Below are 27,418 nucleotides of genomic sequence, written 5' to 3' on the forward strand. Positions count from 1 at the left end.
TTCATTTAAGGGCTGGCAGCGAAAAAGAAGGCATTCCAGTGGAGTTCTCTGCTGGGAACTCCAGCAGAAGTAGAAAATTTGGAAAGGTAAGAAGTTGTTGTTTTTCCCTCTGTTACTGTATTCGTGGTTGCTACATGTGGTCTTGTTTTCATTCATTGCTGTCTAAGATTAAGCTGTCTTGCTGTTACTGCTGTTTGTTTTTTTTTTCTGTCTCATTGTAGCAAAATACTTGGTAAAGTCACCAGATACTTTTTTTTTAAGATGGATTTCTTGGAAGAACTTTGTGTTGCTTGGTAACTGTGACTCCAGATGCACCTTAAGAGAAAATCCTGGGGGAAGCCTCAGGGTTCCTGGGTTCTCTATTGGTAAATAGTGTGCAGTTATTCAAAGAAGGGGGGCCTATAAGGGGCAATGGTCTCAGTATTGAATCCCCTTCAGAAATAGCTGATTTTATCAGTAAAATAGGACAACAATTTTTCCAAAGTAAAGGAAGAGTAGCAGCAGCATCTGCTGTGGCATGGCCTTTGCTAGTCACTATTAACTGATACTAATTCTATGAGGGAGAATTAAAAGAAAAAGAAGAACCTGTAAAAGCCCGAGTTTGGCAACAGGATCCTAAAATAACATGTTTTATAGGTTACCTTGCTCCACTTCTAAACCAAACTTGTTCTTGCAACTTGACACCTGTGTCATTAGAAGGGAAGAAGGCTAACTTAAGTTCCAGGGTTTCCACTGGTTAAATTCAATCTAATATCTAAAAGAAGGTGGACCATACTCACATCTCCCTTGAGGATCTGGGAATCTCAGGTTCTCTGGAAATAGGACTGGTAATAACACAAAAGACAAAGCAGGGTCATCACATGCAGAGCATCCATTGTTGGTAGGAATGAGGATTCTAGTGCTACAATAAGCCCCTTCTCACCTGTGTTGTGTTAGGTAAAGTTCAGGTATTCCATATTCTTACTGTGCCAAGCAGGCTACAAGTATCTGGGAGTTTGTTGGGGTACTGGCATTCCTTTATAACCAGCTTAGCACAGCATGCTGAAGTCCTTCTATTGACTAACACAGTTAATACAAATACAGAGGCATAAAATAAGACTGGGGGAGAATGGAACAAGAGGTATTCTAGCAAGCAAAACTAGCTGTTAAACAGTCCCAGGCCTGCCTGACATTATCAGGCTTAAGATGTGCACATAAACAATACAAGTGCTTTATTTTGTTTTGTTTTTGAGGAGGAGTGGGCATGTGCTGCTTGTTGGATTTAGAGAGCACAGCAGTTAATCAAGGCTAGACAGAATTCTGTAGGTTAAGAAAAACAGAGAAACCTCATATGGAATACTTGAAGCTGTTTATTTTCTCTACCTTTTCTTAGGATTAAACTTAATCACTTTACTCTATGAAATGATGTTTCCCCCACACCTATTTCAGCATTCTGGCATCTAGGAACGGTGTTTCCCTTCCCCCCCATCTTAGCAAACTGGCTTCCAGTCTCCCTGTGACTATGGGAGAGAGGCTGGGGATAGCTGATAGAATGGGGGGTGCTGGCTCTCATTATCCCCTTAACAGCCCACCTAGACTGAGCTCTGCAATTAGTGCTGATGCTGAAAAGAGAAAGTTTCACCAGTTTGAGAAAGGAATGAGGTATTGCAGTTGGACTTTTTGAGATTCCTGAATTAAAATAGTCACGGGACAATTGTTATATGTGCCAGAAGCAGGGACCAATTTACTGGGGAGAGATTTAATAGTTAAATTAGGATTGCAGTTGAAAACTTGTGAAATAGGTATGAAAGGTGTCAATGAATCAGTTCACAACTGATGATGGCAAAGAAATCAATCCGAAGGCAAGTGTATAGGAATGGAACAGGGGTGCACTCACAATCCTTTAGAAATAACTGTCTGAGGAGGGAGTGAAGCTGAGGTAGAGACAGCATTGCATGCCTTTAGAAAAGACAATGAGTCTAGAACTTGATATGGAAACACAGGTTGAGAATAGTGTACTAAAACTCTGTATGTCCACCTATAACACTCCAGTTTTGCTCGTACCAAAGGCAGACAGCACCTATTGGCTGTTACAAGACCTACAGAAAAAATAACAAAGGAGTTTTCAAGTGACACCCCCTGTTTTCTATTCTCTATGCTCTAGTGAGTCAGATCCCACACAGACATAAATGGTTCAGTGTAACAGACTTAGAAGATGCTTTATGAACTGTGCTTTAGAGTCAGAGAGTTGAGATCTTTTTGCCTTTGAAAGGATGGACCCAGGAATGGGGCAGAAGTAGCAATCTAGGTGGACTGTTTTACGCCAGGGCTTTGCAGTATTGTCTGATTTATCTGGAGGACTGCTGGAGAAGTGTTGGAAAATTTTCAGCTTAAAGAGGGGATAAAGCTGTTAGAGTATACAGATGATATGCTGGTGTGTGGAGTAGAGGCATTTAAGGTAAAAGAGTTGAATGGTAAACTCATGAGTTTTGTGGGGAACGTGGGCTAAGGGTGCTTAAAAATTAACTGCAGGATGTGGGAATATAAGTCAGCTGTATTGAGCTCCTCATTTCTGAGGGGAAACGGAGATAAGTTTGGAAGAACTGGGCAGCTTTCTTTGCTTGGGATAAAGAGGGAATTGCAAAGTTGTTAGGTTTAACTGGATAATGTACACAATGAATCGAAGAGTATGCACAGAAAAACAGGTTGTAAATGAAACTATCAGAGGGGGAACCCAAAGCATTATAATGGGCAAAAGGGAGACTAGAAGTATAAGCATTGATAAGGGGTTGAATCACAATACTTGTGTTAAGTCTGCCTGTTTTAAAGGAACCATTACAGCATTTTCACAGTGTCGGTGAGGAAACTGTTTTAGGAGTTCTAACACAGCAATAGGGAGACAAGAGGAAACCTACTGCATACTTGCCTAAGCTGTTAGTCCCTGTATCTTGGGGTTAGCTTGAATGCGTCCAGGTGTTAGTAGCAACCATCTTATTGGTATGAAAGCATGCTTGGGGGTGTAAAGAGCAAGGTAATGATTTCATGTGTTACTCTTCCTCTCCCCCTCAAACATATTGTCCCACATTTTGAGGCATGGTTCTTAAGGGGAAAACAAAGAAAAGAAATGAGGGCAGGAATCTGCTCCTCTTATAACAGCATGGTGCCAGAGAAGGGTGCGAGAAGGGCCTCACAGTAAAGTGAGGCAAAGAAACTGTCACAGAAACTGGGGTGGGGGAAGTGAGCAGATAATTTTTGTGAAAGTTGTTAGAAGAATGGGGCGTGTAGGCACAGGGTCTGGAATAACAAGGGGGATGAAGTCCATGAAGATGAGGGTGTATCAGCTGGAGAATGGTGCTATGATGAGATGGAACAGTGAGGTGATTACATATCGACAGCCAAGCTGGAACCAGTCTGGGGTGCTGCCCCTCCTGAAGGGTCGAAAGTTTACAGTGAGGAAGATGATGAGCCTTCATCCCACGACCACCCCCACAACTCACTACGCATGCGCAAGGGGGGAGGGACTGCATGCTAATGGGGTCTGAGGAATGTAATGAATATGTATCCCAATTCCTGCCAACTACTGATGATGTATTAGTTCAGCCTGTATCTGTAGCACGCTTTCTCCTAACAATGTGCAAATGAGGTGGAGCCATCCTACCTGCACCAGGGTGTGTGTGCATCTTGTAGCCTGTCAAATGGTAGCCTGGGTTCTCCAAGTTGTAATCACGGGGGTTATAGGTTGTATGTTCAATATTATCATCTGCTTTAAGTGTTTGGTACCGTGTTTTTAAATTATTGTTATCAAAACATTCAAAATATCATCTTGAATTCAGATTTCAATTAAGCAGGCGTTGTGATTTGCGAGTGCATGTGTTGAATACTTGAGATGCAGCATAGCTGCAGGGCAAGTGCAGAGTGTAACGATTATCATTGTCTGACTGTCTGTCTCTATGTTTTGTATGAATGGGGACAATGAACCCATAGAGGGATGCCTGTTCCATTCAGGGAATGAGTGTCAACCCATTTATGTAATACTATGTACTGCTTGCGAGGAAGTGTGTGAGGGAGGTGGTTCAGTTGGCACTGGTATTGTGGTGAGTTGCTTACAAAAGAAATGTATAGATTGCTTAGGGAAAGTTATCTAGTGTTAAGGGTGTTTATTGAGACTGAATGACTGTGTTGTTTGATTTGTGGGTTTTGAAGGGAAAAGGACAAACTGTTTTGATGGTATAAGAAAGTGTAATTGTTAATGATATATGAAAGTGTACTTGAGGGAATGTGGAAGTGTATCTGAGCATAGAAATAGAGGAAGCATTTACAGAGGAAAAAGGGTTAAAGTGAGTTTACCTGCACTGACATGAGAGCAACACCCTGCACCATTCCCCTGCAAGCAGAACTGTCAGAGTGGGAGAGAGAGCCGGGGTCAGAAGCTGTGTCTGAGGGAGTCTGTAAGGCAGGATATGCAGTAACTTCTACTGACCAGGTAATTGAAGCACAACCGTTGCCTGTGGGAACTTTGCCTCAGAAGGTTGAAATAACTGCCTTGATGAGAGTTTTAATTATATGGGTAGATGCTAAAATTGTATTTGGGGTGCGACCTGCTCGAAGTACCATCTGAAAAGAGCAAGCTTCGCTTACACACAAGGAAAACAGCATTATGTAAATCTACCAATGCCTATTATATGATGTAAAGAAGTTAGGAAATGTAGCACATACAGGAAATGGAAAATAAGCCTATCAGGCAGCAGAACAGGCAGTTGAAGAAAGCTTCAATTGCAGGTGGTAAACTATAATTCACTGTTCATTGGGACGATTACTCCCTGGGACAGCTAATGATCCTTTCGTTGCACACTGGCCCTCTCTCTTTAGCCCTCTAGAAGGTTATTAACAAATAAATCTGGAAGGATTGAGAAGCTCAGGAGGAAACGGACACAAGGAAGCATCAACCTACCTTCAAACCGTGGTTTGTGTAGCACCAGAAAGAGTTTTCTAGTTTCATTTTCCGGTTAAGCCCGATCTTACCTTTCTTCTTCTGGAATAGGTAAGTTTTTACTTTTTTTGGTTTTGAGATATTCATGAATGTCAATCTTTTTGTAACTCTCAAGTTTCTGTGTAACCCTGCTCCTTTCCCTGGGATCCCTGTGGTATCATTAGTGTCACTGTTTCAGATAGGTATGTTGTTCAGAGCAATATTTGTAGTTGGTCATGCTGATTCTGTCGCAGTGACCGGTCAGTCGCGGTCCTCTGCCCATAATGCTAGTTGTAACAGAGGCTTAAGCTTTTCAGCTATGGTTAAGGAGAGTATTGCAATATATTCTGGAAATGAACTGGGCCAGAATAGTACTGGCTAAGTTCCATAATTTTTAGGAGAGTCAGGATAAAGAATAAAAACAGGGTGTTAGACACAAGTTCCACATCAGCATTGGGAACCGGTCAGGGATTTTCAGAGAGCATGTGGTTTAAATAGGAAAGATTTAAATTAAGAGACAACCTGTTAGTAGGTAGATATAATTGACAAAATTCAAAATGATGTTTCCCTAGTTCTTTGTTATATAGGATGAAAAAACATACTATAATCACTGAAATTTGCAAGCTGATTTGGGGCCAGGCAAACAAATGCCAATGCAACAGAACGGTGGAGGTGGGCAGGAACTTCTGCGGCTGGCCTGGTCTGATGCCTCAGTTCATAGCAGGCTCCTTAGGGCTGAGCACACGAGGGTTACAAATGTCTCCCAGTATCGGGACCCGCTGCCTCTTTTGTCAGCTCATTTGTTGCATAGAGATGCAGGTGCTAGATGCTGAAAAGGTTCAAGAAACATGTGGTAAGAACGCAGAGAATTGCAGACTATGTACACATGCCTCGTTTACACCAAAATGAGGGAACAGACTGTCTACATAAACGCAACGCTCCGTGCAAGCAAATGTGTCTCACTTCTCAGCTCCCTGGCTCCTGATATCCTGCGCAATTCATTTCAAGTGAACTTCTTCAACATCTTTTCAGTGCAGTGCCAACTATGATTATATATATCCCTGCATTACTTGTTCCTTCTGACATGCCTGTAGGCAAATGAGCCCGATGAGAGCGAAAGGAGCTGCATGAACCAGCTGCCCAGACCCTGAGTCATTACAGCACAACAAAGCTCTGAGAGAGACGTGATAAAGTGAACGGTGAAAACATCTGGCTAAACACAGGTAAAGCTATATGCAATTTGCAACTTCTAAATAACCCTCATTTTCCTACCATGTTTATCATTCCTCTGTTGATGACTTGCAGAGACTTAAAGTCGGCGAGCAGGTTATAACAGAACACAGTAAGAGGTGACACGCTGTACAGGACATGTAAAAACAAGTCCTACATCAATTTGAAAAGAAGAGATTTTCTGTTTGCGTGTCCAGATGTAAGCTCTCTGGAAAAATAATTATGTTCTCTGCAAGCTGCTGTGCATCTCTATAATAAAAGCTAAGCCTTCAAGACACAACACACGCATTTTCACGTTAGGGTCAGCAGCAATCTCACACCAGATCATGCTAAACACTTTGTATGACGTATATGTAATACATCTATATGACATCTAGTTCCAAATAAAGCAAAATTTTTACAGAGTTTGGAATTAATTTGAATTATTTAATTGAAAACAAAACTGGTTTATGGAACCCTATGAAGCCAACAGATTTTCTTAAGCAGCTCCCAAAATATCTTAACAATATATCTGCCATTCGGTTAGAAACAGGGGGAGGCATTAAGAATGCTAGAAGCTCACATCAGGAGAAAATGAGTAGGAAAATAGGCTTGAGAAACAGAAGAGGGAATTATGCATCGGGAAGGAGCATACAAGGGAAGCCATCTACAGGAAGGGTGGAAGAGTGGGAGCTGGGAGGAAGGGCCCTTCAAGAGCCAGCGCTATTTCTCCCCATTGAAAATAGGTTTGGAACACAGACCCAGCTTTCCTCCCTCCCCATCCCCAGTCCTCATCCTCTCACACTGCCAAGACTTCAGCTATATTAAGATACGAGCAATCATGTTGGCTGAGTCTCTCTTTTAGCATTTGGCCTCCCTCAGGAGTTGCCCTCTTCTCACACGGCTGATGAAAAGGAGCTCACGCTGCCTGGCTTTCCCTTTCTTAGCCCTGCCTTTTCCTATTCCTTCTCATGGCATGGGCCTGTGATATCCCACCTTTTCATGCTGTTCCGAGACCAGAAGCAGCTTTCTCCTGCTCCTGTCTTTGTTCTAGGTGTTTTCCTGGCGTTTTCTCATAATTTCTGGAAAATCTGCTACTTAACTCTCATAAACTAATAGGGTAAAATTCCCGGTGATATCTCGCAGAATGTATGTTAATAAATAATATTTCCAATAACAATTAATTGTATCAATTCCTACACACAAAAGAAAAATGTATGGACAAAAAGATGAAGAGCTATGTAGTCAGTGGAAAGTAGTAGAGCTTGTAGTCAGTGGCTGGACTAAATGATCTTATTGGTCTTATCCAGCCTCAAAAACTGTGTTAAAACCTATGTATTTAGACTCTTAAAAGTGAAAAATCCTTACCTGTTTGACTACTGCTTTCTATTTTCTTTTCATGAGAAAGTGGTCCTCTACAGGGGGACACGAGTTGAGAGATGAAAACAACAGTGGAAACTCAGGAGTTGCACAGCTTCTTTATCATGCAATCCTGCAGGGAGAAATGTATCTTATATGTGCAAATGTTTACCCCTGAGAGATGGCTGTCTCTCTGCATGACCATTAACTCTGCCTCATTATCTAGTGCAAGGATTAGCACACCAATATAAAATCTAAAAAAAAAGCATGTTTCTATATCTACATCTACCTATCTATATATAAATACACACCACACATACTTGGTACCCTAGTCTTAATAAGTTTGAAGACAATAGCACCCTTATCACTAATTCTATTGTTCTATAAAGACAAAGTTGCTCAAAACTTTAACTTTTCTTATGGTGCCTACACCATCAGACTATTCAGCATCTGTCTTGAAAAACTTAACAGATTTAGGCGGTGTCCATTCATGAGATTGCAGTCAAAATCTGTGCCAACGAGTGAGAGGTCCAGAAGCGTTTAGGGCAACGTCGGAGTTGGGAGACTTTCAGTTGCTGTTTCTCAATAGAGTAGAAGAGTTAATCAAATAGAAGCTCTGATAGCAGTTGTTCTGCAATACAGAAAAAGTTTCACATTTTAAGGATTTCACAAAAACCCTTTGCAAGCCTTTCATACTCTGCTTTGCACAACATTTCTCAGAAAAAGGCCATGTTCGCACTGAGACAGACGCAAACTCACTGCGCCTGTCCTTCTAACCACCTGGAAGACATGGCAAATGCCAGATGCTACCCAGATAATGCTCCACGTCCATTAGCAGCTAGAACAGCGTGCCATGCTAACTGCGCCCACGTGACAACTGGGCAGCAAAGCATGGGCAGGGTGAGATCATCTGTTACGCAACTGAGCCAGTGTTTTCTCTGCACAAGCAAGGCAGTCTCAGGAGAGCTTTATTCACTGTTGGTCTGTTGATGCCAAAACTATACCAAATAATCCAAGAAAATCAGATCTGTAGGCTATCGTTAAAAAAATCTGGGAAATTGTTTCTAAGTGCATTAAGTACTAAAGCTATAGTGAAAAACCTAAAAAACTCTACTTGGAACTTACCTGATTTGCTTCTAATAACAGAGTGTGACTTAGTTACTCTGATGCATCCCTATGGGAGCAATGTGAAAAAACATTTTGCCCCTATAAATCTTATTCACCGCAGTGTACCACAACGCTTGGTGCCCACTCCCGTTGTCTTTGTACAACTTACTATTTTGACCTCGTTACAGTATTTAAGATTAACAATTACTAAATGAGCTCTACCACCTTTCTGTGAGCACTATTTACGCTCAACTATACAGCTGGTCGCACACAGTAAAAAAGCGTTAGCTGAAAAAATTATTTGACAGGAAAGGCAGTTTCCTCTTCTCCACCTAATGCATTCCACCAGGTCGCCGCGACTTCGCTTCCTTCCAGCTCTTACCAAAGCACACGGTGAACCTGGCAAGAACCTGCAGACATCAAACTTCCACGGTCATCAGCACTGAGGGCTGTTATTGTTCTCATTTCAATAGCTCAGTCGCGCCCTTCGTGAGAAGTGGTCCTTCCTTTCCTGACTGCTAGGAAATTCTTTTGCATGATAATCCCCTTTATGCCATATGATATTTACAGATTTTTGTGTGCTATGTGAATGCTACCTGATAAGGAGAAGGCTGCCACATTTTCTGTATACTATAGCTTCATAACAGATTTAACACAGCATTCATCTCCTGTTGCTGCTTCACTATACTGCTTTGCTGCTGTGCCTACTGCAGCCTTCCAAGCTTCTTGCTTTTCTGTCCACAATGGATTACAATGACAACATTGATTTTCATTCACAGGTTGTTTTTCACCAGGATTCCACTAGCCTATGAGAACCTTTGCAGACACCTAACCAGGCTTGCGGCTTTTTTTTGTTGGTTTTTTTTTTTTTTTTTGTTGGATGGGTTTCTGTCGTAGTTTTGTGGTGGAAGAAGGGAGGTGCTCCAGGCATCCATCAGCAGTAGCATCTTAGAATCATGTTTTTCATCAGTCATTTATTTACCTTTCTCTCAGCCAGCCACACAGCCCAAGTCCTTGTGCCTATGCTTGCAAGGAGATCTCACCTCATTTGTGCATAAAAAACCCACAAGTGCCATTTTGAAAAAGAAAACCATCAGTGTTTAAATTTAGCGAGAGGTAAGTATGGGGAGCTCTATTCCACGCTTGCATACAAGGATGAAGTTCTGGGATGAATGCGCTGAAGACAGTGGCGTCTCGGCAACAGAGAAGATGAGGGTGACCAGAGTCCCCTTGTACAGACAGGCTTCACAGAAACTGTCTTAATAGGAATACGCAAGCCCTGTTAGAGCTTCTCATAAAGGTCGACAGCCTCTTTGCTTCCTCAAAGTCTACAAGCCTGACTTGAGAGTACTACAGAGGCAACTGATGTATTCAAACTAACTACTGCACGCTTAGCCTTTCATTACAGCCAAGTTCACCTTCTTTGCTCTGGCTTCCTCACATCATTTCAGTATGCAGCGTAGCCTATAAAAAACTCTTCTTGGAATACAAATAGAACATCTGCAATACACTTCCTTAAATTCAAGGTAAAGCACCCAGCTACTGTTCTGAGGAGTAGCACATGCGATATATTAATTCTCACTCAAACAGTTCTTCCTGTTCATCTTCGTGGAGGACTATCTCAAATATTAGCTTCCAAAGCTAATGATAAGGGACATATGCAACAAACACAGAGACTGTATCATACAAAAGCTGGACAACAGCCAGGTAAGCGGAGCACTGCCTACAACTTAAGCATTACTATTCGAGTTTTCCTTGCAGCAGTGTTTTCTTCTTCAACCTGCATTTTTTTTCTTCCAGCAATACACAGAAGCTTCTCCAATAGAGTAGCGTACAAGGAGAATTCAGTCACCCCCTCGTACATGGCAAATGTACATTTCTGACACCAGCTCAGCTGCACGCTGTTCCTTCCCCCTGCAAAAGCTACGGTGAGGACTTCAGGTCTGAGACACCATTTTTTTGCTCCACGATCACACAGTGATGAAAGAAACAACATGCTACCTTAACTGTTTCCATTGGCAAGGTAGTGAAATGTCTTTGTTAAAACAAGAAAGCAGCAAAAGGAGGAACAACACAAGCACTCATTTTCCTCTTCCAGTCAGCAATTAAATTACTTCACTAAAATATGACAATTGGTAAAAGCAAGGTAAAATTTGGTAATAGCTTCACTATGCTAATTCTGCAAAAACTCTCACCTAACACTCTAGGCTAATCAGCTTTACCAAAGCTGAACTGTTCCTTGAAAATAATGGGGCGTCCTGTAGATTACACTGTTTCTCAGCATGCATTAGACTAGAAACCCAGAAAATTAAAAAAAAAATTCTACAGTAGATCTACAATAGCATGTAAGGAGCTGCTCCTCATTGAAGAGTAAAGAAAACAAGATGGAAAACAATGAGTTATCATGGGCATCCACTACCTTCCTCACAACATACCACACTAATGCTTAAACAACTGTTCTGTCTCCAGGTACATGATGAATTCCTGACTCCTTGCAGACGACTTACATCTTTACAACCCCGTTTCCTTGTGTTTCTTTTTTACCTCAGTATTCTCCCCGTATAGAGGATGAACGCTGGTGTTACCCACTCAGATGTACCACCTGGAGGAAGTAATGCTGTCAGAGCTCAGCTTGGCAGCTTCTCTTCCTGGCACTCAGCCTTCTTCTGCTTGGAGCCTGAAGTAAAGTAATGAAAGAAGTTATATTAACCATGCAAGCCGTAAATACCGAAAGCTCTGCCACTCATTTAGAAGCTAAAGTATTTTCCTACAAAACTTGTTAAAAATACCAAATTTGAGCCCTCTTTCACTCCAGGCTCTCATAATCTGTTCCCTGCACAATGTGAACCATAACTGTCGCTCTCAGATACTACCACAATAAAACTTAAATTGTAGGAATGAGCAGGTTTTGCCACAGAATATTGCTTCCAAGCACTTGTCTCACAGCGACAAGCGGGCATCCAGACAGTGATAAGGGCCATATTGCCCCCAGAATCATTTGCGCATTCCCAAATCTCACAAGAGGTTAAAAAGAAGACTACTCTCTAGAGATATCTTTCCCAAAAAGAAAATGCCAAAATCAGGTTAAGACATGGGCAGACTGCTGGCAAACTGTATGCCTTACATGCAGCAGCACAGGCTGTATGTGAGGTGCTGCCATCTACGTACAGCAGAGATGGGTCACTGCTGAAGTGGGTGCCTGGATCCACGTGGCACAACACAGCTTCCTGCTCCAAGGTTTTCTTTCCAGCCCCGAGGGAGCCTGGGCTCAGCCCTCTTGCTACAGGCACATATGCAAAAATATTGATTATCACAAAGAGGCTCAGTATAACCAGGTCATTACAGAGCTACAAGTTACCAAAGAACAGAAAGTCCCTTTATACTGGGGCACAAGTATTATCTTATTATTTAGCAATACTACTTGTCTAGTTGCATGTGTCAAACGGACCACAGTAAGCAGATAAGAAATGCTGGCAAAATCAAAGCAGAGATTAGTAAGGACGGAACCGTGAGACCCATCAACTGCATCACAGAGACAGAGAGAGGAGCTGAGATGAGCCAAGCGTCCTTTCCAACTTCAAATACCATTACATCCATCTTAGAAATAACTGGGGCACTGCACGGCTGTGAGAACAGGGATTCTCTCCCCTACGTGGACTCCATGGCATTATTCATGGCCAGGGCTGCTGCAAGGATCTAATGTAGAGACATAAAATAACTAGCTTCCCTCCTTCACTCAGAGAGTAATTTTTGTGTCTAGGTACTTGTAGTGATGTTTACATCTGCTGTCCAGCAAGGAGTCAGAGCAGTATTAAAAACTAAAACTATTAATATGGGAGCACTGTGTCATTCAGTGATGCTCCTGATGTGAACATCCTTCTCTGCGGTACAAGCGATGCCTTCCACTGCACAAGCACAACCACAGCAGTTTGCCTATCCAAGGATAAGTGTGTATCACGTGGTGCCAATGCGAGGAATGCCAGAAACGATGCGGAGGCAGGATCCGCAGCATTTCCCTGTGTTTCAGAGATAGAAAGCAGTCCTCATCAGGGGTGTTACTATAAAACAGTAACTAAGAAGCCACGTAGTATCGAAGCACTCGCTTTAAGGGAGACGTGAAGAGGGTCCCAAGGTCACGAACTTGCGCAGCCCATAACTAGCTGCCTCCAACAGGACTAATAGAGCACTTATAAACGAAGTGCATTTTATTTTTCTAACATCCTCTTCCCTGAAGACTGTATTTCCCTTTAATAAACTATTGCTTATTAAAGCAATTGATTCATGTTTACAAGAGAAGAAAATTAACTTTGTGCACACCAGGTAGCATAGTGGGAGCTCCAACCAGCATCTAATCAGCAATCCCTCTCAGCCAGAGCTCCTAGTCAGACTCCAGCAGAGGTTTATTGCATCTATAACATGAGAACACAGCCCACAGACACTGCCATCCTGTGACACCAGCTGAGATTGGAGAAGCTCCCGGCGGGCAGTGGCATTCTGTAGCTACTCCTTAGCAGGCTGCCCACTGAGCTATTTTATCTTTGGGAGCTTTGTTCAAGATTACATGCACAGCAAAGCGCTGAAAGCAGGATGCCAGGGGAGCGGAGGGACGGCGGATGATGAGACAGGGCACTCTGAGTGGGGGTGATGCTCCCCGAAGCAGGCTGCCCAAGCTCCCACAGGAATGTTACTCATTGATGACTCCACCAGCATGCAGTAGGTTTCCATTGATCACACAGTGCTAAGCAGCTGTCTGGAAGCGCTCGGCAAGTCTATCGTTTTCACAATAAAAGAAGCTGAGAAAATCAACTGTAATGTTAATTCTGCAAAACAGAGCTGCAGTGAATACACACCCTCTATCTCACCATCATGAACTCCCACTAGCTCTTAGGCCTTGATGCTGTACAGGGTTCTTTTCTTTAAGAGGACAAGGCTGGAGCACTTAAACCTCTTCCGTATGCCATATTGGTTTCCAAGTTGTGCAAACACGTGCATTAAGGACACAGATATTGACACAGTGCTAACCAGAACTGGAGGGATGTAGCCTCAGAGGCTTTGCTCTTCCTCCTGTCTTTTGTCATTACTGGTGGTGACCTCATGCAGAAACTTCTGTGAGTGCTGCTGCTCACATGGATGACTTGACACTGCATACCAGGAGTTGCTCTGGCATACACAGCACTACAACGTTATGCAACTTCCAACCTTAGTATCAAAACAGAAATTCCATTGACCAATAACTTCACACCAATTACAATTCTGCAACCTAAAACTCTCCGCTTCCAAAATGCATCTATCTTAATGCCATGCAAACAGCTACTCCAAGTGAAAAGACGAGCAGTAGCTAAGAGAATGCAAATAAAATTCGCGCATTATTTGTGCTTCCCTGCAACAACATTTTACAATGCACACAGGGTCCATCATATTCCATCCAGCACACCTCCTTACTCTTGCACTTTCAAGGCTGCCGTATCCCCCCCCACACACACATGATAAATTGAATAAAAAGGGCTAGAACAAAATTGCCACCCACACCAACAACTTGCAGGACCCTCGTCACAGCCCCAACCATCTGCCCCACATCCTGCTCCAGCTGTGTAGTGGTAGAGCACTTTACACTGTGGTGATGAAACAACTGCAATGCACACAGGGTGCAGGAGCCAAGAGAAACATCCAAAGAGTTCTTAAGAGTCACCAGAAATACTTACAGCACTTAAAGCATCACATCCATTGATTTTTACCCAGGATTCTGATAATTAACAAGATGCCAATATTAGATGCATAGAACTCACCCTGAAATGGAAGGAGAGGAGATTAGGATTGGGTCCACAGTACCACTGAAACAACACAAAACAATTATTATTGTTGCTGGTTGCTCTGCTGCATGCACCATCAACTGAAAACCTGCCCTCTGACTGCACAGACGTGGCTCAAATGCCACAGCAGACGAGCATTACTTTCCAGCTAGGAGCATATCACACCCTGTAAGATAAAACTGTCAAAAACCACAACTCCTTCTATTCCAGATGTACGCAGGTGCTTATAGTTCATAGCTCTGCCTCATCCCCACCAAGAACAAGTCAGAGGTTTCTGAATATCATCTGAGATGAGGATGCGGTGCTAAACACCGAGTGTGCCTTGCTGTGTGCTATCACAGGGCACACGTCTTCTCTGCAAAGCAGGGCAAAAGCAGGAAGCAGTGCCTGCTCCAGCTGCAGCAAACAGCTACCTTCCAACGGAAAGTATTTCACCAGAAGGAATGCTACTTATTCTTAATGTTTGTTGTTAGTGGAGACAAATGTTCCTGGCACATCTCTTGCTGCAGCAGTGGAATAATCCCACACCCTCAGCAGTTTGCAGGGCTGTTCTCGCCTGTGCCCCAGCTGGACCATATAGCTGTCTGAGCAGAAGGCACCGAGATGTTGGAGCCTGCTGACCTGCAGAGTAACACAAATGGTATGTGAGAGGAGAGGAGAGGAGCAGCCAGACTGCTAGAATGTGTCACCACACTGTGATTCACCACTCACTTATTCAACAAAGTGCAGAGTCCAAGGACGAACTGAAGCCATGCTTGGCATTTTCCTCTCTAGGTGGGGCTCGCTCTGCAGGATTTCCTCTTCCACAGCGGCTGCAGACAGTCAAGGTCAGCCACGTAGCAGGCCAGAGCACAGCAAAAACCAGCATCAGCTCTGCTATGACAGCTTAGGTTGCCAGATTTGGGACCTGAAGCATCAAAGCTGTGTGCAGTGTGGCACAGCCTCCCAGCACCTCAGCCCCCTGCCATAAAGTTTTGCAAGCAATGGGCAGTTTTCAGCTCATAAACCACTTCTTTGTCCCTACCTGTTACTGAGGTACTCCTTGGGAGCAGGCAGCCCCCACGGCATGGAAGATTTCTTGAACAGCAGATAACCTGGTCCTCCAAACTTCTGCAAGCATTTCCAAGCACCTTGCAGTGAAGCCCCATATTAAAAGCTGAGCAAGGGAAGACCATGTTTGTGTGTTGTTACCTCGATCTCCTGCATCCCATCTGACTCAGAAGAAAAAAAAAAGGGAAGATGGAAATTCCCTCTAACTGTTCCCTTCACCTCTTGCCTGCCCATCAGATACGAGGTGCTTGTCCCTACCTTAATTGGGTTGACTGTAGGATAAGACAAATATCTTTGATTATCCGTGGCTGCGCTGTATACATCTTCGCATCGAAAAGAAGTCAAAGAAGCAATTCCTTACAGCCTGGAAGACATAATCATAAAAAGGGAAACACAACCTAGAGTACAGAACTTGAGACTCTGTCCTCACAGAGCAGTATCAGTGGTTCGTTGTCAACCGAAAGGCTATTTGCCACTATCATCTGTCTTAGACAACTCAAACACCTGCAGAAATAATTTGGGAGATAGAAAAGAACACACTTAGTAATTCTGCAAATGACAAAAGAATTAAGGAAGTTTGAAGACAGAGCTACAATAAACACGATTTTGACAAACTGGCAGAATGGACGGTTTTAAAAATGGAACCCAGTTTGTACTCCAGTGAAGGAAAATACAATGCCCTAAGCTTAGACACTAAATGAAACAGGGAAGGCTTAAATCATACAACACAGTACGTGTAGGAAATCTCCATAAATTGACAGTAACAACCAATCCACAAGACCTTAAACCTCCTCTGAAACACAGCATTTACAAAGGTGTGGATCAACTGTAGAGAGATGAAAGCACCAAAGTAAATAAATTTGTATTAACTCCTTCAACCTTTCATCACCAAAAAAGAGAACATCAAATGAAAGTTTTGCTGCCTGTCACACATGAGAAGGACAAATCAAAACTAGCAAAGGATAATCTAGATATTATATCTCTGAAAGATTAGGAAAGAATATTGAGATTATATGTCAGCAAAGAGAATCAGAATAGGAGAGGATGCTTTTCAACAGCAGCCACCACGAGGCACTCTGACTTCATGGGCTTATGTGAATCCAGTCAAAACTTCCTGAAGTGAATGTCTCAGATCAGCCCATTAAGTCCTTATGCGACAGCCTAAATAAGCAGCCTCGTTTTCAAATGCACACTGAGCACTCTGCAACTCCTGTTGAGCTGAAGAGGAGCTGGTGATTGCTTGGCACATCTGAGAACTCGGGCCGCTTCACCTTTGAAACGTGAACCTGAAAGAAATTTTCTGTGCAGTTTTTCACACTCCTAATCCTGATGTCTTGTGCCTACTTTCCTGAGTTATTTCTTTGCTAAACCATTATTTTCTTTGTAATGTAAAAACAAAGATTTCTCATTAAAGCAATTCCAAAGCTCTACCTTTGGAAATCTTCAATGGGCGCAGAACTTCAGGCTGAGAACTACGTAACAGTAAAAAATTTACCATATCAAACACATTTTTCACTCACACATCCCCTCCTGCATTCGGAATTACATTCTGACTCTCATTATAATCACATTTGGGCCCCAGTCCTGCTTTTTCCTGCATTAGCCTTTAGTTTACGGCATTTATCTTAAGTGGTGGCTGTTATTTATTTTAATAAGAGTTGCAGCTCACGTCCATCAAGCTCTGTTTTCCTTCACTGTCATTTTTTTTTTCTATTTACAGGCATTCTAATCAGTTAAACCAGAGTTACAGGGAATGACAAGCCTACAGAGAACAACAGGCCTTACTTGACCCAAACTGCTGATATCTCAGCTATTTAAGTACTAGTGAATTACTGATTACACTTACAGTATATAAAGACCCATTTCTTCAGAAAGGTATGTAGATTCACACCATCCTCTCATTTTCTCACCTATATATCAACAAAATGTGTCAACAATATCCCTGAACCCAAGCGTGCAACGTGAAGCACTGACAACAGGTACCTGCTGAGACCACTTCTACTGAATACAAACATCAGCTGCTTCCATTGCTTAATTATTGTTTACTTTATCAGTATTAGAATGTGAGATTTCCCTATAATCACATTAAAAAATTCGACCAAAAAACTAAAGCTTCTGATACACAGCTCCTAAAGGCTTGAAAGCCATTACACACTGTCCCACAGACCAAGTCCAGTTCTCAGCAGAAAACCAACCCAGCAGCCCCAGCTGTCTAATCAGAGAGACCACAGGCACAATCCCCACGATGGCACAAGGTGGCATGTTTCCATGCTCAAGCCAGCCTGCGTGCTACTGACACAACCCACCTCTGCCACATCCGAGAAGGCAACGACATCCAGAGCCAGCAACCAACATCAGAGTCTTGTCTCCTCTTGATGTATTTCATCAGCTCCTCAAAACAAATCAGCAGCTGAAAACAGATTAACAGTTTAATCGCCATCAGTAGCAAGCACCTGAATGGACAGAGGTCTGAAGAGCTGAAGAAGGAACAGTTCTGTGGGAGGTTAACAATATTAGTGCTATTTTGGGGTAGAGACACGTATCATAAGAAGTGAATGAGTGCTTCAGCTCTCACCGTGGAAGCTCCCGCTACTGTGAATGATTTTGCCAGCAAGGCTTAAGGAAAGAAGAACTGGCAGTGGAGTGCTCTTCATAAAATTTTGGGCATACGTCATATCAAGGAAATGGATCATACACTCATTTTCTCTTGGCTGCTCCAGATGGCAAAGTTCAAAACCACAGCGGCAATCGGAAGCGATAGTTAAACGATGAGGAGAGACGCTTGCACTTACCCCTAGAAGCAATCCTAAATACCGAATGCAATCGTCACAGAACTGTTTCAAGCAGAAGGCAAAATCTGAGCCGACTCCAGCCCTGGAGGGCACTGATGCACGGGGATAGAGACGTCTTGAACATCCTCTGTCAGCCACAGGAGGGCAAAGTGAGCCTGGCCGTGCTACAGAAACCCAACGAAAGCCGCCGAGCCGAGGCAGGACCATGCTGGCAAAGGTGAGGAGATCGGTCATAAATGCTGGCACCTCCCCAGCAAGCAGGCGGTATCCTGGCAGCACCCGGGCAGCAGCAGCTCCTCCTCATGTCGCTAGTGCGTGCATAGATCTGAACCAGGTGAGCTCAGCATTTAGTGGAACCACAAAAGTACTGCATGCAGCAAAGGGCTAACAAGGGGACTGCGGAATCTCTGCAGCACTGGCTAAGAGCACAATACAAACACGCTGCTCCCAAGGTTTCCAGTTCCCAATGCATGTTTTCTTCCCCACTCGGACACTTTCTCTTTTCTTGCTATGAAAAATGCACACCTATGGGGGACATAATGATGGATGCTTAAGATGTCCAATTTCTTTTTGCATGCACATCATCCAAAGGAGAGCAGACGGACCTCAGTGTGGGTGTGGGCGATGCGACTAGAAGCAAATAACACCCCGGTGAGGGATTTGTCAGCAAGTCATGCTCACAGAGGGCTGGCTAAAATGTCCCCATCTTCCAGTCAAAGAAAAAACAGTATTTCAAATATAGAATTCATAAATAACAAAAAATATTCCCAAAATCAAATAGACTGGGTGTTTCACAATGAGATATGTCCTGAAAAAGTAAAACTGGGGGGAGGAAAACTTCCAGGTGCCACCTTAAAAACAAAAGCCAGCTGGGAATAGTTGTCAGTAGCACACCAAAATTATCACCACGGTTTCCCGGAAAGAAATTACAACCCCAAAAGCCAAAAGGCCTTAAAATGTAGGGGTACGTGTCTTTGTCTTGCAGTTTTCGAGACAGCAGCATCTGCCAGTTGATCGCTCTCATGCTTTCAGGCCAATTTTAGTTAATGAAAGCAGTTTCTCATAATCACAGGACTGGAAGATTGAGCCTTAAGGAAAATACTGACTATCTTGAGACTCCCCAGTAAGAAAGTAGGCCTGAATCTGGGAGCACAGCAAGCCTTAAACACAGAAGCTGCATGTTATACCAGTGCTGCTCACCTGTTTGTGCAAGAAGCCCATGCCTTCTCTCACGCCTTGGGTGGTGAGCGGTTGGATTTTGCATCTGAGACCCAAATTTGCAATTTTCAGGTATATTTCAAAAGGAATTTTTAAGATCCTCTGCTTGTCAGCAGGTATTTCAGTCCCATCACTCACCGCAGAACCGAACAACCAAGACATTAAAAGGAAAGCCCACGCGTCAAAAGCAAAAAAAAAGACGTTACAAGCAGACCTGAGCTAAAGGCAGCTTATGATTAAGTCATGAGATAATAATGAGGGTGTAGGAGAATAGGGATATCTGAGCAGATGCTTTCTTTGAGGCTTCTGCCCAGGGAAGGAAAAGGCTCTGCCATAAGCACACGCAGGGTCTGCGTCAGACCGGTGCTACCTTCCAATGGCTAAAGTAGGGATGGGAAACAAAATAGGAGTGCTAGTTGAGTTAATGCACTATTCGCATACGATTCGATTTTGTTGCTAGGTGGTCATGTTTGCCATTTTGAATCTAATTAATCACTAAGACCCCTGGAATCTTTGTATTACTGTTTCAGAAATGTGATACATAGGGGGGGTTTTGTATCCTTTTGTGTCTTTATGAGAAATGAGTGTGTGAGCAACTGACAGTGCCAGCAGCACCTGCACACGTGAAACCTTCATGCCTTGAAGCATGCTTAAGTACACACCTGCAAGTCAAATTCTATATTCATAGAATCATTGAGTAGAATCATAAAATCATTAATATTGGAAAAGACCTGCAAGGTCATCGAGCCCAACCATCAAACAATCCCCCACCATACCCACTAAGAGTCCTTCAGTGCTACATCCACACCTTTCTCATACACCTCCAGGGACGGTGACTCCGCTACCCCCCCAGGCAGCCTGTTCCAAACCTCATCATTCATTCTGAGAAGAATTTTCTCCCTAACATCCAGAAAAGAGACGTCCCAAAGCCAGCCCAGCAGCTCTACCAGGCTGGAGCACAGAGCTCGCAGCAACCTCCCCAAACACAGTCAAGTAATGACATGCCTTGAATAAACTGACAAAGATCATCTGGGCAGCCAACAGTAACTAAAACAGTAACGGTTCATAACTGAACAGTGTGTGGATATCAAGACTCACAATAAAAGCCTCAATTCTTCCTGCATAAATTAGACCAAGGAAGTGAGGCACGTTTTTCTCTAACACTGGTTTTCTTGCACTTGCCATTTTTGCCTTTACCATTAAAGTAATAGTTTTGATTGACAAGACCTCATTTTTTATTGGCCGTATCAACCAAGGCACAACATCAGCATTTCTGAGAACATCTGCAAAAGCATCCTGCTTCTGCAAAGAAAGCTTATTTTCCATGCAAAGATTAAAGGTTCCAGACAGCAGCAGTATGTTTCTATCTGCCCTTTCAAAAGGGAGACTTGAAAACATCAGGCCTTGCCACATGAGAGATTAAAAGATACAGGGAGATAATGCGTGACCAATCCCTGCTTCTCACAGGTTTTTCTTCCTTAATCCTGTCCAGCAACAGCCACTAACAACGGCAGCATCGCCGCATTAAGCAAGGATTAGCACGAGAGGCCTCAGTGCAACACCATCACCCTGCATCTCATGCTGAGTGCCATCGTGCCCTAATCCCAGGCTGATGAGAGCAGTGTGCTGCTGGGCACGGAGCCTACAGACGCTGGTGAGCCCTGCTCCTCTGCTGAGCTACCTGTTGAAGCTTGGGTCAATCAGCAACCACACCGCTGGAAAGCTGTCAGAACCCAGTTATCCCCAATTGTATGTTTCTGTTCTGATGGGGACAGCCCAGAAGATGCTTTTTGTCATTGTTTCTATAGGAAACAGACACAGTTCAAAACTTGAAAGCTGCAACGAAGAGAAACTGCCATCCCCTGAGCAGCTGTGAGCAAGACAACTGCCAGCTGCAGCACACAGGCACAAACCCTAATAGAAAACATGCCTGCACACAGGCTGCACTGCTTACATTTCTCTCTCCTTGGCTTCTCAGCCTACCTGCATTAGACACTGGAGGGCAGAGAGGTGTGTTCTGCGGGGCAGATCTGCACACAGCAATTCACAATGGTGTGTTTGGAATAAAGAATTGAACCAAGTATTAACACGGAATAAACTTCACGGGATCATTTGAGTTGAAAGGGGCCTTTAAATACCACCTATTCCAACTCCTCTGCAATGAACAGGGACACCTACATCTCAGTCAGGGTGCTCAAAGCTACCGCCCAGCCTGACATGGAATATCTCCAGGGATAAGGCATTCCCCACCAGTCTGGACAACCTGTTCCAGTGCCTCATCACCCTTAAATAGCTTAGTAATATTTCACATCTCTTCCAAAAAGAACACTTCTCAACAGGCTGCTCAGATTTCCCAGAGCCGCAGTGCAACCTGCCTGCAAGCCCTATAGGACACCCCACAGTCTGATCAACAGAATACACAATTGCAGAATTAGCCTGCAAAGACTTACTGGAGCTCCCTACATCATTTTAAATGCTGGGTTTGTTTGGTTGGTTTTTATTTGCTGAGCTCCAAATGACAAACTTTGGCTGTGTCAGTAGGGGCAGCCCTGCTGCATTTCTGATTCACCTGTTACTTATAGCTGGCACGGCACCAAGCTTTCATTCCTCTGAACCCACTATTAGCAAGACTGCAATCCTTAAAGGATAAATAAATAAATAGAAGCTCTGGATTCCATGAAACAGCAGCAATCTCACACCACCTATAGGCACAAGAAGCCATCGTGTCTCCCTGTAATGCAGAGGATGCCACATGCTTGCAGACAGAGCTGAAAGACACACAGTGCTTCTGGCAGGGTTTGTCCCACAGAAAAGCAGGAGCCAACCCCTGGCCATAATCAGACAAGGCCAGAGTGATGGGACAGGAAGGCCACACCTGGCACAACCTTGATGACCACCTGTGATGGACCCCAGGCGTGGGCCACTGTGGTTGTTCATGCTGCCAAGTCCCAGCACCTAAAAGCAAGGCCAACCTCATCCATCCCTGCGTCTTCCATAGAACTCCTTCTAGAAACCTCTGTACCAGCTCAGGGGGTTATGGTATGATTTTCCTCTAATAGATTTCAAAGAGAGGGAGAAGCCCACTTCTACAATGGAGCCAGTTCAAATTACAGATAAATAAATAAAAAGCTATTGCAGTAACCTCCCTGGCCCGATGTGCTGTGCTTGAAATCCATCAAATCAGTGCGAGAGCCCAAGCTGCTTACTTGCACGCTATATGCTCACACCCAGGGCACATTACTCAGCACCTGGAAGAGAAATTGGGGTCACCCAGAGACCAACCTCTTGCTTTTTGTGAAGGATTCAGCTCCGTGGCAGTTCTGATGCTATTTCATACGGCGCCGCACCTTCTAGACGACAGCAATTTCCAAACACAAGCGAGAATCCTGTGCCAAGGAAAGACAGCACATCTTTCTTCAATAGTTTTTAACAAACATGCCTTAGTTTTACAGCATCTCTCTTAATATTACCCAGTCCATTAAGCTCCACATGAGCTGTACTGCTGGAAACGTCTCTTGTATTTGAAGCATCTCAATCCATTTCCTTCGAACTCTCTGTCTGATATCTGAGAAAGAACACACTGACGTCTTTCTTCATATATTATCTATCACTAGGCCATTGCAGAACAGCCTATTGCAGGCTCAAAAACACTATTACTACTGCTGCAAGCTTCTCAAATGCCACTTGCCCAGGACACTCTTTGACTGCATTAAGAGAAGTACCAAGGAGCAGTGCCATCCCTGCACTGTTTCTGACTCAGGAGGGCCAGGCTTGCATCTCTATTATACTATTATTTCCTTCAAAAAATTATGCATGAGAATTCTTTTGATATTCAGTAACCTGTTTATGGGAAATGACTTTACATAAAACATCAAATGAGTTGACAGCAAATTGAATTTAAAATATGATTTTTTAAAATGCTCATGAAATTCACATTGCTTTAAATATAAATTAGCAACTGTGCCAGAAGGGATGAATGAATTACGCTGCTTGGATGCAGATGATTTAAAAGTACGCTTTTACCTCCATTCCCCATACTCATTCTACTTCTCTATTAAGTGAGGAAGGAGCCTTCGTAGGTCCTCTTGCATGGTTCACACACATCTAGAAGGAGCAATGTGCATCCTACTTGGACTCCAGACCCAATAATTATGTTCTTCCAACATGAATTCTTCCCGCAGCTTTAAACTGAGTCAATATACTTTATTTTCTGCCCATAAGCAAGCTGGGCTGCTAAAGATTTGCTGCCTGCCACCCTGAAGTTAAGCTGAAGGGATGCACACAAAGTAGTATGAAAAGTCTCTGTGCTCAGCTTCAGTTCCACAGGAGATAGTATCACGGATCTGATGGGTCATACTAATCCGACAGTCACCTGGACAATAGCCCTGCAAGTTCACAGGCTTGGATAAGATCACATCCAAAACTGCAGTTAAAATGTGAATACAGCCTTTTCCCCTTGCCTCACATGCACGTAATGGGATTCCCCACTCTACCCACCAGTGGGAGCAGCCCACAAGCAGCCAGTGGGACTAAACCAAAAGCCATATCCCCTAAACCAGCCAAAAAGCAAACAGTGGAAACAGCCTTTTCAAAACCCAAATACCTGCACAGCTGTGAGCTATGTACACATCAACTCGTGTTGCAGCCCACCAACAACATACTTAAAGACACAGCAAAATGCTGCATACATACCAAGTTTAAGAGTGCTTCAGCAGAGAGTGACAACTAAAATAAACCTCTCTGCATAAAATCAGCTTTGTGTATTTTTCACCCTCTATCAAATTACAGCATCCAAAAATTATGTTAAGAGAAGCCCTGTCTAATATACGAGTTTCTGTATTTCATCAGCTATCAGGGATGACTCAGGATTACAAGGACTGAAATAAAATGAACATCCTGTTCCAGTTTCTTAACCAAATTCTCTCCCTCAAATAGCATCAACAAGTGACTCAGTACAATGTCATAACGAACAGTACTTTTGTTATAGCAGCATGCTTGGCAAAAAGCAGCGTTCTCAAATAAATCAGTCACATTCTACTGTAGCTGTTAATCAGAAGATCTTCACTTTACCTTGGAGGAGAAAAAAAACAACACATGTAGTCTGAAATTCCCTGATGACAATTAAATGGTGCTATTTTCATAATCAAGTGTGAAAGCTATTTGTCTGCATTTGGATAAGCCAATAAATGATGTTTAGGCCTACATCTGGCTCCAGATAGTAACACCATGAGCTCTTTGATCTCACTGAGACCAGCCAGAGGGACATCTCTCTCCTTCAGATTTTGTTTGAAGGACCCCAAGTGCAAACATAACCCAGCGAGGGAGCAAAGAGCTTATGGCACAGCAGAACCAGTCTGTATCCCTACACTATCCAGTTCTTGGTAAGGAAATTCCATATGAAGGGACAAAGCATCTGGGAACCCATTCATTTCTATCAGACAAAAAAAGAAAACTCATTAAAAATAAGCTCTTCCTCACCTGTGCTGAGGGATGTGGTTGCAAAACCACTCTCCATCATTTTTCAGCAGTCCTGGCTGACCAGGAACATCCCAGAGGATTGAAGGCTGGAAAATGTGATGCCCATCTTCAAAAAGGGACAGAAAGATGATCCTGGTAGCTGAAGGCCTATCAGTCTCACCTTGATGTCTGGGAAAGTTATGGAATGAATAATCTCAAGAACCATCACGGACCAATAAAAGGTCGGCCAGGGGATCAGGCTTAGTCAGCATGGGTTTATGAATAGTAGATCCTGTCTGACAAACCTGATTTCATTCCATAACAAGGTGCCCCGGCCGGTGGATGAGGGTAAGGCTGTCAATGTGGTTTACCTGGACTTCAGTAAGGCCTTTGACACTGCCCCCCATAACATGGGCTGGGTGCACATGGTCTGGATGGGCGTATGCTCCCCTGGGTGAAGCAATGGCCAAATGGCTGGGCCCAAGGAGCAAGCAAAGCTTGTGAAGGGCTTGGAAAATCAGCCCTATGAAGAGAGGCTGAGGGAGCTGGGGCTGCTTTGTCCAGGGAAAAGGAGGCTGAGGGGAGACCCGATTGCTCTCTTCCAGTATCTGTAAGGTGCTTACAGTGAGAGCGGGGCAAGCCTCTTTTCACTGGTGACAGGATGAGGGGAAACAGCCTCAATTGTGCCAAGGAAAATTTAGGTTGGACATTAGGAAACACTTCTTTACAGAAAGGGTAGTTAAACACTGCAATAGGCTCCCCAGGGAGGTGGTTGAGTCACAGTCTCTGGATGTGTTAAAAAGCCATTTGGATGTGGTGCTCAGGGATATGATTTAGCAGAGGTTTGTTAGAGTTAGGGTACTATGGTTAGGCTGCAGTCAGACTTGATGATCTTCGAGGTCCTTTCCAACCCAGGTAATTCTATGATTCAGTGATTTTATATAGCTAACTCAATATTCGGATGTAGCTACCTTAATTAGGTATAATCCACAGATATTACCTGGGACAAGCAGCAACCTCTAAGGAGGTGAAACACTGTTGTTTTTCAGCATGTGCTTTAACTGCTATTTCCTTCAACTAGAGCACGCCTCAGGGAACCACACTCAAAACAGTGATTTCAATTCATTTCTGTGCAAAGTGAATTTGAAAAAAACTTCTCAAAATCCACCCTGTGTTTCCTCTGGCCACCCTGCTTGTGCTGATCTCCCCTGGGGGCCTGCAGAAAGCAGCAGTCTTCCCTATCTTCAGACATTTACAACAAACATTCCATCTACTGCCACCTCAAGGCAGTCCAGATATTCACAGGGATAAGCATTTTGATTTAAGCTCTCTTACCAACTTAAGAAACACAGCTGCGCTGTTGCAAACTGCTCTACAATGACTTCACATTTAACTTGCAACCCAGTAGATAAAAATGCATCTTGTCACCACACATACACTTAATGCTGCTGTGCAGCTTTGACCATACCCAAGCAGAAGCAGTATTTAAAGAATACCTCCTTAAAAATCACATAAAAGTTGGATGTTTTGTCTCAAAAGATTTATTTATACAAAATGAAATAGATCTCTTGCTGCAGAACTGTCTACAGAAATCTAAGGAGCACACAACCCAATGGTTTTAAATCATATAAATTCTATGACGATGCTACCAACATGAAGTAATTCCTGAAGACATCACAGAAAAACAGATGCATGGAAAGAAATGTATTTTTGTTTTGCAAAACTAAATATTTTTCTGTCTGAAGAGCAAAGTGCACCAGGACCACAAACCCAACAAGCCCTTATCCTACCCCAGTTCCTACTAAGTGCCTACAGAGCAGGCCAGAGCCATTCAAGCAGACATTGAAGGTCAGGCTGGATGAGACTCTGAGCACCCTGATTGAGCTGTGGGTATCCCTGTTCATTGCAGGGGACTTGAACCAGATGGCCTTTCCAACTCAAATGGTTCTGAGATTCTATGAAGTGCAGCCCCACCATAAGCCAACCTGCCAGATGTCAGAGGCAGCGTCACCCCCGCCAGTCTGCACAACTATTTACCCAGCAGTTTGCTAAATTATACAAAGGCAATAATTTGCAATGTAATGGTGTGTTTGCATTCTGAATATCTGATTTCCTGTTCAACAAATATCCTAAACACTCCCAAGCAAATGAAATGTAGACAAGACTTAAAACGTTTGAAGGAAAGCACTCATCCAGAAAATTAAGGTCAACATGGAACAGATGGCGTCTCTGAAAAATGCATCTTCAACATTTATCCTTATGTAAAATAAAAATCTTTTAAAAACCTCCGGCTGTTTGGTGACACTTCTATTTGAAATATCGAATCTAACACTCCTCGGATAATAGAGAAGCACTAAAAAACCACTACAAAATACTAAATCTAAATAAAATACTCTCAGCTACTGTGCAATAGGATTTCTGTGGGCATGTAAATACGTATCAATAAAAGATAGATTCAATCGCTCCTG

At 43.3% G+C, this 27,418-nt stretch overlaps 2 long non-coding RNA genes across 7 annotated transcripts; both read right to left on the bottom strand.

Annotated features, from left to right (window-relative positions):
* Positions 1-249: 249 nt before the first annotated feature.
* Positions 250-1,759, bottom strand: LOC107316350. Its single transcript, XR_001556301.2, has 2 exons — positions 923-1,759; positions 250-824 (listed from the first exon to the last, which is right to left on the bottom strand). It is a non-coding gene; the product is annotated as an uncharacterized LOC107316350 (long non-coding RNA).
* A 2,430-nt stretch (positions 1,760-4,189) lies between these two features.
* Positions 4,190-25,690, bottom strand: LOC107316352. Of its 6 annotated transcripts, XR_004307987.1 has the most exons (10): positions 24,186-25,690; positions 22,776-22,879; positions 18,276-19,873; positions 17,790-17,893; positions 15,742-15,847; positions 15,458-15,644; positions 15,145-15,340; positions 14,326-15,054; positions 7,526-11,300; positions 4,190-5,777 (listed from the first exon to the last, which is right to left on the bottom strand). It is a non-coding gene; the product is annotated as an uncharacterized LOC107316352 (long non-coding RNA). The 6 variants fall into 6 exon arrangements; XR_004307991.1 differs by having other exon boundaries at positions 7,526-8,147; positions 11,168-11,300; positions 18,276-25,689; XR_004307989.1 differs by having other exon boundaries at positions 7,526-7,649; positions 7,986-11,300; positions 18,276-25,686.
* Positions 25,691-27,418: the final 1,728 nt, after the last annotated feature.

Source organism: Coturnix japonica, chromosome 7, assembly GCF_001577835.2.
Source record: "Coturnix japonica isolate 7356 chromosome 7, Coturnix japonica 2.1, whole genome shotgun sequence".
NCBI lineage: Eukaryota > Metazoa > Chordata > Aves > Galliformes > Phasianidae > Coturnix > Coturnix japonica.